Raw genomic sequence first — 11,390 nt, 5'->3', positions numbered from 1 at the left:
AGCTCTTTACTAATTGCCCCCCACTTCCTCAAACTATACCATGAACAAAACCAGAGGCTGAGCTAGTTCAGTTGCACTATTGTCAATGAGGAACTATAGCTCCATGCCCCTACAGAGGGAAGTCTAATGCCCCCATCGCAAGATTTAAACATGTTGTGATTGACCACCTCTTCGGTGAATGGGAGCGGAGGTTTTCACTTTCCTTGTCTGCTCCTAGAGACAATCTGACTCTGATCACCACCAATAATCATTCTTTCCCTGCTTTCACTTGGCATTGACTGGTCTGTAGAACTCAGCGACAGAGCTGTGGGCTCTTCAGAAGGTGGCCGGGAGGAATGTCTGCGAGGCTGAACAAATACTGGATGTGAGGATTGAACTATATTTCTCAGGCAGCCTTCCAAAAAGGGACCTTCCTCTTTTTCCCTCCTTCTGTCATTTCTGAAACCATAAAATGTTTTTAAAAGCCACAACATACCAAATATTTAGCACCGAGAATGCCAGCTGAAACCTGCTCACTTCTTTGAATTGACGTCTGTTTCACAATGACTTAACTTTTCACTGGAGACTCGTATTCTCTCTCTTCCATGACAGGACTGTCCTGCTTTAGCAAGTGGGAGGGGGGTGTGACCCAGAATAGCAAATAGCTATCAAGTGAAATTCGCTCCTGGGTGAATAAGTGGTGCATTGGCCTGGTGCTGGTCCTTCGGCAAGGGTGAACTTAATCCTGCCTGAGCAATTGCTGACCTTTCCCTAGACAATGCCACTTTTCAGATCTAGTGTATTGAAAAATTTCAGGGTGACTCCCTCGCAGTGACATTATTTCAAAAGGGGCTCTGTGTGAAAACCTCCAGAATGCACACACAGCACAGTCTGGGTTGGCTTGTCAAAAACCATTGGATGCCTCCTTTTCACAGAAACCTGTTGCTCCTCTCCCGAGTCTCCTTTACAAGATTGGCAGCTTTAATGAGGAGTTACCATCCACACACAACCAGAATAACATATCCTATCTGTGTGTTTATAATGTGCCCGTGTGGTAGTGGAGTGCTCTTTGTTGACCTGTTTTCAGATATGCTCTAAAAACAAGAGCCGACATTATTAGAAAAGTGTCTTTCTTCTTCTTTGTGTTTTCATAATTGTATTGCCATAAAAAAATAGACTAAGTAAACTTAATGTTCGGTATTAGTACAGTGTCACATAGTGTATTACTGAGTGAGCACGTGATGGAATAAAAATATAGTACAGGCTGGATCACAAGTGTCCTTGTTCTACCTTTCTGTATTTTTTAATGGTGTGCATACTTTCTTATTAAATGCATCAAAGGCTCTCTATGTTTTGTGGCCAAGTTCTGTTGAATTGAGTTGTCAGAATTACCTGCCCCTGTACTACAGAGTCTGGGTAGTGTTAACTCCTCTTCTTCATTTTCTCACATGCATCTAGAGAGTATCTAAGATATGAATAGACAACAGGGCCTGATCTAGTACGGCTGAAAATAATAGACTGTGCTGGGCTTTGGATCAGACCCCTTCTCTATGCTTTTCTCAGGAAATAGGCCTGGGGGCCTTTCTAGAAGCATGGTGTGACATACAGATTTGTAGAATTTATGGCCAGAAGGGACTATTAGATTGTCTAGTATTACTTCCCTGCAGTGATGGCAAATGACTAGCATGTGGAGGGAGGTTCCTATGTGCAGTGTGCAATGCCATAGCGCAGGGTTAATTAAAACTTGGGGATAACTGACTTCAGCAGGCATTGCAGCAGCATGGATACGTGTGGAGAAATGCTTCCTGGAAGCGTTCTGCTTGCTGAGAACACAGGCAGGCAGAACGGCTCTGAAGGTACTGGACTAGTTCTCTACCCAGGCAAGTATTCTAAGAGTGTGTGGTCCCACCAGCCCCAGCCCCAGAGTGTAAACCAGTGTGGAAGAGAAGGGAGTCGTGTCTCTGCACTGGGGTGAATTTCACCTAGCATGTACAAGGAAGAATCCTAGCTGCTGTTTATAGTAGAGTGCAAGCAAACAAGAGCTCTCTGGGTCTTTCCCCAGCACTGCATATTTTTAAAAGACTAGACAGATTATGGCCCAGTCTGATAAATGGGCCAGTTCCTCAGTTGGTGTAGATCAGTGGCACTCCAACAAAGTCAAAAGATCTGTACCACTTTACACCAGTTGAAGATCTGGCCCAATAGCTGGCGTACGAGTACAGAGAAAGCTATTTTTCCAAGGTAGGACTGGTTCTTATTTTGACTTATCCACACCCATTGTGGAGCCCCTGAACTTCTTCCTTAGGGAAAACTGCACAAAACTAATGTCTAGCACAGCTCTGGTATGACTGAAAATTATTCAAATCCTGAGCTACTTTTTCTGAGTTCTGGCGTATATGAAAACAACTCTGTTTAGTAATACTTATATTACATTCCACGTGTAAAAAGTATTATTGTATGGACAGATTCTTATAAAACTTGCTATCTTCACTTCACCACTTCCTCTACCATTCCCATTTCAGCCTGTATCCTCCCCGAGGGGCAGGTGGATCTTGTGATGGAAGAGATAGATTCTAACGGGGATAATGAAACCAGAGAAGAAGTGATGCACTGGGACAATGAGGCTGAGCTTACAGTGTACGCTCCTCCCACCCACCCCCAGAGGGAGGAAATTCAGGAAGAAGAAAAGAGGTAGGAAGAGAAGGTTGATATTGGAAAGGGCTGTTGTCTCATAAAGAATTAAGGACTCCGTTGTGGAGTGTTGAATATTACCCATATGTGTTCGTTCCTTCATTATATCTATTCAATATGTTGTGTGAGTTAATTGGCAGATGGTAATTCACACCAGTCCACAAAAGTGCAAACCTCCAAAAGTTACTAAAACAAGCAATTGACTTTCCTTTTGATTTCACTGGGATTTGGATCATGCCAGACTTGATCAGACCAGTGGTTCAGCTAGTCTGGTATCTTGCCTCTGACAGGGCCAATGCTATCTGCTTCCGAGGAAGGTGCAACAAACCCTGCAGTTATGATGAGATCACCTGCCCGCAGGGAAAGTTTCTTCCTAATCTCCAGTAGTTTGAGGTTGGCTTATGTCCTGAATCTTAAGAGTTTAGATCCCTTCCAAATGGCTTGTTAAAAAATAGTTACTGTTATAACTGGAAATTCTTGGCCCCTTCTCCATATAATTCATCCCATCTCTTCCCAAAAGCTGTTGGATGGGGTCTGATCTTATATGTTTGAAGTCATTGACAGTTTTGTCATTGATTTCAGGGCGAGCAGGATCAAACCCTGATGCGACAGTGTAACTAAAGACTTACTAAACTGATCTTTTCCTTGGTCTTGTGGGAGACATGAGCCTACAGATTTGAAATCCCTGCTAGAAAGACTTGATTGTTAGAATTTAATCAGCTACAGTCTCCAGTGTGGTGGGCATCCAAAAGATAATAAATAGTATACTCCAGCCTGAAAGGTTTCCATAGAGGCTGCAGTGAATTATGCAAGCGCCTTTGAGTTCAATAACAGCAATTACAGGTGGGGAGAAAATTTTAATAATTGCAAGTGCTGAATTTCAGGTTTTCCATAAAACATCATTGCAGAATAAAATCCTAGCAGGAAGTGGCCCCATGCGGCTAGAGATTCAGCACATAGAAAAGAAATTTCCAAGAATAAATACATCTGTAATATGATTTCAAATTATAGACCATATTATACAAGAATCAAAGGAAATCCGTCCTCCTACAAAGTGTGATTTAATGCTGCAGGAGAGGTCAGCTCTGTGGAATCAGGCAGGATCTGCATTCTCTAATAGGGGAAGAGGGAGAATGGTGTTGTTTTTTCCTTCCTTATCCTGTGGGACAAGGGAGGTGTTTCAAAGGAAAAGTAAAAAAAGAGAGTCCGTTGGTAGAATCCTGCTGGTTTTATCTCATTCTGTACATCAGCTAACAGAGTAATGGAGGAGAGCCTGGAGAAGAAAATCAGAATGAAGCTAAGAAAAGAAGGAACAGTGCCCGTGATATATGGCCCTGGCATAGCCATAGAAAATGGTTCATGGCCCTATCTTTGAATAGGAAACTGCACCTGGAATATATCTCTTGGGATATCAATAAGTTAACATTATAGGCTATCCACAGAGAAGGGAAGACAGTTGGGCTGAGTCAGGCTGGCCAGCGGATGTCAGCATTGCTGCACACACATACAGAAGAGGGGGTTCTCTTTTTTACATTGCCTTCAAACAAGCAGCTAAAATGTGATTTAGTAATGTTGCTCAGCAGCTTGCTTTGTGGGTATCTGAATGTCTGTGTCACAGGGACTCTTCAGAGACTTTCTGGCTAACTCAGTCTGCACTCCTCTGGGAGAGTGCATGCCAGAATGGGAGCTCTGACTCTCTTTAACAGTGTGCTGAATGCATTCCCACCCTGAGCAAACTCTGACCAATGATCCGCCAAGTCCACCATAAAGGTGTAAAACCCCTATAATGGGGCCTGGCTCACACAGTCTGCACTGGGACCACAGAGGGGAGAGAGACAGCGGTGGAAAAACTGAACTGGTATAACAATCCCTATGTTTCTAGAGCTTTGTTTAAAACCTGTCTTCACTGCCAGATCAGAAATGAGAAACGGAATTCTGTGTGTGAATTTAACTTCCAGGATGCTGTTCTTGATAGATTTTGCTGCTCTGCAGTTCTGAATCCCATACCTTCTCCCTGATTAGCTTTCCTTACAATAAATGATTGTGCTAACATAAAGTGACCCCCAGTGTTCCCTTCATTCACTCGCTGCTTAGTGGTGCTTCCTTCCACCATACTGAAAATATATTTATTGATTTGTTATGGAAGTACGTTACACGATTTTTTCCTGGAAACCTAACATTCCACATGGCCAGCAGTGGATTTCCTGCCCAACGGGTGTGTGTGTGTGTGTGTGAAATCCATGAACAATGAAGTCTTATGAAAAAAAACACTCTTCTTTAAGAGCAAGCAGAATTTTTAGTGTCTAGGACTGTATTTCTCTGTGTTATAACATTTTTACTCCATTCCTCTGTAGCTATTCTGTATTCTCCCCAGTAAGAACTCACAAATGATCAAGGCCTGTGAAACAAGACATGGTCAATATTCCCAAATCCCTCTTCTCCAGTTGTTTCTTTTGTGGTATTGAGTGGGTACAACCCTATGCCCCTGCCCAAAGGGGACCTGAAGATTATTGCAGGGTTTTGTAGGTAGAAGTGACTACACTTTTACAGTCTAAGGATTTCAAATTCCCACCTAAGGCTCCAAACATGTATAAGACAATGAATATTTAATATAAGAAACCTTTCCTTTCCCAAGGTTGCAGTCATCATGTTCCCAGAATGGTAATGAGGAGGAAGAAACAAAGCTTGCAGGGTAAGTGCTATTCAGAGTTGTGTGAATTCTTTCCAGTTTAGCTCAACATGGATTTATGATTTTATGTCAGAATCGATTGATATGAGTTTGCAGGCTCTGGAGTTTAGAAGGTTTGGGTTCAAACAAACTTGGTTTTGTCATAGGCTGAATCTCACTGCAAACCTGCAGGCAAGATTCAGGTTTGAGGAGCTCATGCTTGTTGCATAGGTTAACTGTTTTGCCAGAGCCAGAGGAGACTAGAGGCCAGGTAGGAAAATATCTACATGATGTGCTGCTGGTAATGTCTCCCGAGGAGCACAGTTTGAACTTGGAAGGCACTGACAAACAGCTGCCTAAAAATATTTGTTCCAGAGGGGTAGCCATGTTAGTCTGTATACAGCAAAAACAACGAGAGTCCTGTAGTACTTTAAAGACTAACAAAAACAATTAAATTACATTAAATTAAATTTGTTAGTCTTTAAAGTGCTACAGGACTCTCATTGTTTTTAAAAATATTTGCAGCGAGAGAAAAACTTTTCTATATCTGGATTTGTCAGAAAGATTAGAGCCACACACAGAATTCATGTGAACCATAGCAGGTTTGCCAAAGCAGACCTCACTCAACCTTAGGCTGAATTTGAATGTAGTTGGAGTTCAGGTCAAATGTTCCACATCTTCTAGTGTTCTTTCCGATGGCAACTGTTATGCTCTTTGCAAGACATGCACATTTCTTCCTAACTGTCAGGGTAGTTAAACACCAGAACACATTACCTAGGGAGGTTGTAGAGTCTCCATCATTGGAGCTTTTAAAGAACAAATACATGTCAGGTAAAGTCTAGATCAGGGGTAGTGAATTATTTTTTGTCAAGATCCAGATTTCTTGATCAAGGTATGGTTAAGGTCCAGATTCCAAACATACAAAAGTGTCTGGCAGTCCAGATTTGGCTTGTGGTCTGCCTATTGACTATCCATGGTCTAGATAATACTTAGTCCTGCCTCAGTGCAGGAGACTGGACTAGATGACCTACCGAGGTCCCTTCCAGTCTTATTTTTCTATGTCGCTGTGTAGGAAACAGCACTGTTGTCACAGATCATTGCTAAAACTCAGCCTGGAAAGGATGCTTTTGCTAACTTGGCTTATTCAAGGGTTTGCCAATGATGTGTGGTACCTAGTAACCAGTAAGTGTCTCCTAGCGACATGTTCTTCTTCTTAGCAACTGCTCTGCTTCTCCTAGCAACTGCAGTCCTTTGGTCCCTCAACTGTTGCCCCCTCCCACAGGAGGTTCTGCAGTGCTGTCTGCACAGCAACTCGATCTGATTACCAGGAAATGGGATTTGCAGCTAATCTGCAGACATCAAAAATGAGAGAGACAGAATAAAAAAATCTTGGTCTCAAAGTAGTTCCAGATAATTTAAAAACGTAGATGTTAATAAAATGCATTCAGGATTGTTATGAATATTATGGAGCTGGATTTAAAGATGGGATTATGTGTTATAGCCACAAATGCAATTTAATACAAGTAGGTAAACTTTTAAATCATTTTTCTGTTGTAGGAAATGGTTGAACTGTCCACAATCTTTATAGATGACTAAGGGGTGCAGTAGAAAGCTTCTTTGCTTAGCTGAATGGTTTGTTTTGATTTCACGTGGTGCAAACATTTGGAGTTTTATTATCTAATATACTACTACTACTAGTACTATTACAATACTACACTCTGCCTTTTAGTTAAAAAACTGAAGATCCTAGATTTTCACCTGGAAACTGAAAATGCACTATTGTTCAATGTTTAAACTTAAAAATTCTTGCTTATTATTGTATCAGAAACTGTTTTTCAGTAACCATTGCATTGTAATTTATTGAGTTTTGCATGTTGGTGAAATCCTTTATTATTAGCAAAATGTATATTTCAGTTTCAATCGCAATTGTTCTGTCAGCGTATTTGGATTTTTACTGGAAAAAAGAGAGGCTGAGAGTGTTTCTAGGATAGGATCTAAAGATTTGAGACTGGATTTTGAATAGTTTTTAATTAATCAAAATGAAAATAAAAATTCTCTGAAGTAACAACTTGTCAGTAGATGCAGATGAAAGACTCACCCTTTTTATTATACATCCTCATAGTTAATGTGGATTTTGCAATTTTCACATATTTAGCTATTTTCTTATATATTTTCTTAATTATCCCCATTTTCCCTCAAAAAACAAACAAAATACACCACAACCACAACAACCAACACATTGATTTTCGGGTGATTTTTGATTAGAGCTATTGGAGCATTAAAAGAAGATGATCACCAACCACAGCAACCTGGTGATTTTTCTACTATTACAGTCACATTAAACTATTAATGTTAATATTGTGGGCCCAATTTCTCAAATATGGATGGCAGAGTAGGATGTACAGATTCTGTATTTTGACACTCAAGTTGGCAGTTAGGAATAGAAAAAGAATACTATGTGCTTCATTGCTAATGTAGACGTGAAAATGTGGGATTAAGATGGTGTATACAGATGCTTCTGTTTGAAAATTGGTCTCTGAGTCTATGCTGTTATGGAAGTCTCTCAATTAAATTAGAAATGTATTTAGCACAGCAAGATGAGTTTATTTTTCTACAAATGATATGTATGTTTTATATTATTTTCACTGGTCTCTCACTTAATATTTTTTCCAACCTTATAAGAAGGTCCCTTCTCACACAGTCATTAAAACTTTCATCACATACATTATGTTTCACTGAGATTTGTCTATTTCTAGTTAAAGGCTGCATGTTGGTGCCATGAAAAAGATGCTTCTGTCAACATTTTGGAATAACCAATATCTATTTTCTTTAGAGCAGGCTTTCCAAATGGCTAAATGGATTGTGGTCTCTGACACTAACAACAATTATTAAGACTCTTTTCCTTCGGGCCCCTGCCTATGTCTATGGTATAATCCTGTGTTCTCATTAATCTGCAAATGGGCTTTATGAAGTAGTGGTCTTCCAACCTGACACTCAGAGACCTTTTCATTAGTGACATTTACACTCCCAGGCTGTCTCTTGTCCATAATATGCACAGGCTGAGAAATGGCTGGAAGAAATCCTGTTTTCATTTCATGGCTTTTCATCTGCATGAGGTAGATTCTGGCCTCACTCTTCTTGTGTTGCTTACAGTGGTGAGCTGGATGAGTGCTCCTCTGCAACAGCTGCCCCAGGTTTGGAGCAGGGAGAAGAAGACAAAGTGACTGATCCCAAATGTCCTTTGCTACAGGTACAAGAATGCTTCTAATTCTTGCAATTCAGGTGTTCAGGCTGCAGTGCTAGCCCGCCCCTTCAGAAAAATGGCAAGTACTTGAAAGTTTAAAGTTATCCCTGTAGAGAGAGAATACTTTGGTTTAGGCTCAAGAAGCTTCTGAGTGGGGCAGACTCTGGCAGTTCTTTTCTGCAGGCTGCGGAAGAAGTTAGCTGAAGCAGCTGAGCAACTACTGCAGTTTGAGATAAAGAGAAACTGTCTGTTAAGAGCCACTGGCTCTGCTCCTCCTGCATCTTTGCTCCAACCCGCCCCCCACACAACCCTTCTCTCTTCCCTATGTAGTTTGTTGTGCTCTGAGAGGTGCAGAGGGTGCAAACCTCTTGCAAGGGCTTCCTGCCCCTTTTCTGTGGAGTAAAGCCCATACAAATTCTGCTGTGTTCAGGGCCTTCTTCAGGACTTGCCTCTGGGTACCTGTTTAGGGTTTGCTTCTGGAACTATCAAAGAAATATAAATACACATACACGGAGCAAGAAGGAGTGACAGTGTGACCCTGCAGTCTTGAATTTGCTTTGGAAAAGAAAATCTAGAAAGCCCTAGTAGTTGAATGCGTTTCAGTTGCTTACAGTTTTAGACAGAGCAGCTCAGCAGGAAAGTTAGAAAGTTGGACTCAGCAGAGCTGGAGGAAAGCGAGTAGACGAAATACCAGAGTAAAGCTGGGGATTCAGGATTGTGACATACTGATTTACTTCAGTAATGTATACTAACAGTATGGCAGCTAGACACAGCTAAACCAAAAAGATTTAAAACTACAAATATGAGAGAGAGACACTTCCTGTGTATTGAATTTAGGATAAATAGTCAGTGTGTTTCCCCTTATAAAAAAACCCATAAATTCTACATAGTGTCCCACTGAAACCCCCCACCCACCCCCACCCAAAAAAACCAAACCAAAACAAACAAAAAAACCCTAGCACCATTAAAGGATGCCCAGCCCAGTGTTCAGGATGCTGTACAACTGATAATGTATTCTTTATGCTCATCAAATACTGTTATACAGTATTTTTAAAAAATTGCCACAACCTTTAAGTAGAGTCTTTGCTTTAAAATCAATGAACTGTATGAAATCTGTCTAGGGAAGGAGCTTACAGCTGATATGTTGAGCATAGAGATCCCCTTTTGTCTTTCTTCCCCAGATACAGAAGAACTTGTTAACGTATTCTAGAAATATTAACTCTCAGTTTGCTACTAAAACTGCATTAAAATTCAACCCTTGTATATAAAGCATTGTTTTTCTGTTTCGCTATTGGAATGGAATGGGATGCTTTTCTTTAGACTGGTTTGTTTATTGAAGGTGGAAGAGGGGAAAGCTGGAGCTGCTGGAACTGATGCTGAAGGTACAGTATATAATGCAGAATGGCATGAAATTATTATAACCAGAAAGTGACAATGAGATGTCTGGTGGGAAAAAGACTATAGATTCACCCTTTTGAATTCTTATTCCATGGAAACAAACAAATGATTTTTCTGTGCAATGGACCTGCTTTTTGCGGTCTTTCTTTTACTAGTTGAAAGCATCCTATGGGAGCAGTATAGCAGCAATGTTGTTGTCAGTTATGCCCAGATATAAGAGGCTGGTAGATACACAGCACTTAATCTTGCTGATTAACTAATCCCTACTGTGAAATAAGAATTTCTCCTTCACATGAAGGAGACATGGAGAAGAAAAGAGGTTTTTTCTCAGCTATCTTGTTCAATATGGGAAATAACTGGCTACATCAAATGCATTTTAATTTAACATTTTAGGAGGTAATGTTTTGGTAACAAAAATTAGAGGGGAACTTTATTTATAAAACTATCTTAGACTCACTGGGCCAATGTCATTCCTGGCATAACTCCATTGAATTCAGTTAAGTTTCCTGAGGGATGGTTTGACCCATTGCCCTTCTTACTTTTCTGAGAGTTTTCTTAACTGTCAGGTATGTGTTCTTGCAGCTACATTTGATAGAACAACATTAAAATTCAGTAGCAACACTGCAATTCAGCTGGTGTGTCTTTTCTGTGGTTGAAGTTCCCAAGCCCCAATGTACTGCTTAAGTTCACATAAGTCTTGCATTAAGATCTTTAAAAGGTACATAGGCTTCTGCATTTAAGTGAAACTTGCCCCAAGGATAGTCTCAAAATCATTCTCCTAAACCATCTTTCTACACAAAAGTAGTAACAATCAGTCAGTAAATGAACTATGGGCCAGATTCTCTACTCCACTTAGTCCCCTTTGCATCACTCTGGCAACACAAAATTGGGAGGGAATTTGGCCTTGTTTCCCTTAGGGATTCCAACAGCATGGGGGCATCTCCAGTGGGGGGCAGGGCTGGAATAGCCCCTGCAGAGACCATGACATGGGTGCTGTATTGGGGACAGGATGGAACAGGAAACAGGTATGGCTAACGTGCTGTGCTCTTACTATCCTTTGAAGACTGTTGCCAGATAATGCAGGTTAGAACAGCCCCCGTGCCTGGGACTGGGCAGAGAACCAGTGATTTGTAACTAGTTCCTTGATGCCCCCAGTCCTGTGGAAACTCAGTACAGCAGAGACTATGGCTTTATATTTGTAGTGATTTAAATTTTCTTTTAAAATAAAATACCACATGGATACTTCGTAGAGCCTGGTGCAATGTGGTTTCATCATTGCCCATTATTCCCAGACGCTCTTTTGCCTGGTGGGAGAGTAGAAGAGCATTGCATTGGCAGATGATTGTAGATGAACATTGCACATTGTAAGAGAAGGCCACAGAACAGAAAAGTAATATCAATATTACAGCT

This window comes from Emydura macquarii, unplaced genomic scaffold, assembly GCF_026122565.2.
Source record: "Emydura macquarii macquarii isolate MOO-44397 ecotype Brisbane River unplaced genomic scaffold, CSIRO-AGI_Emac_v2 contig_295, whole genome shotgun sequence".
Classification (NCBI taxonomy): Eukaryota; Metazoa; Chordata; order Testudines; family Chelidae; genus Emydura; species Emydura macquarii.
Note: the sequence above shows the minus strand (reverse complement) of the source record.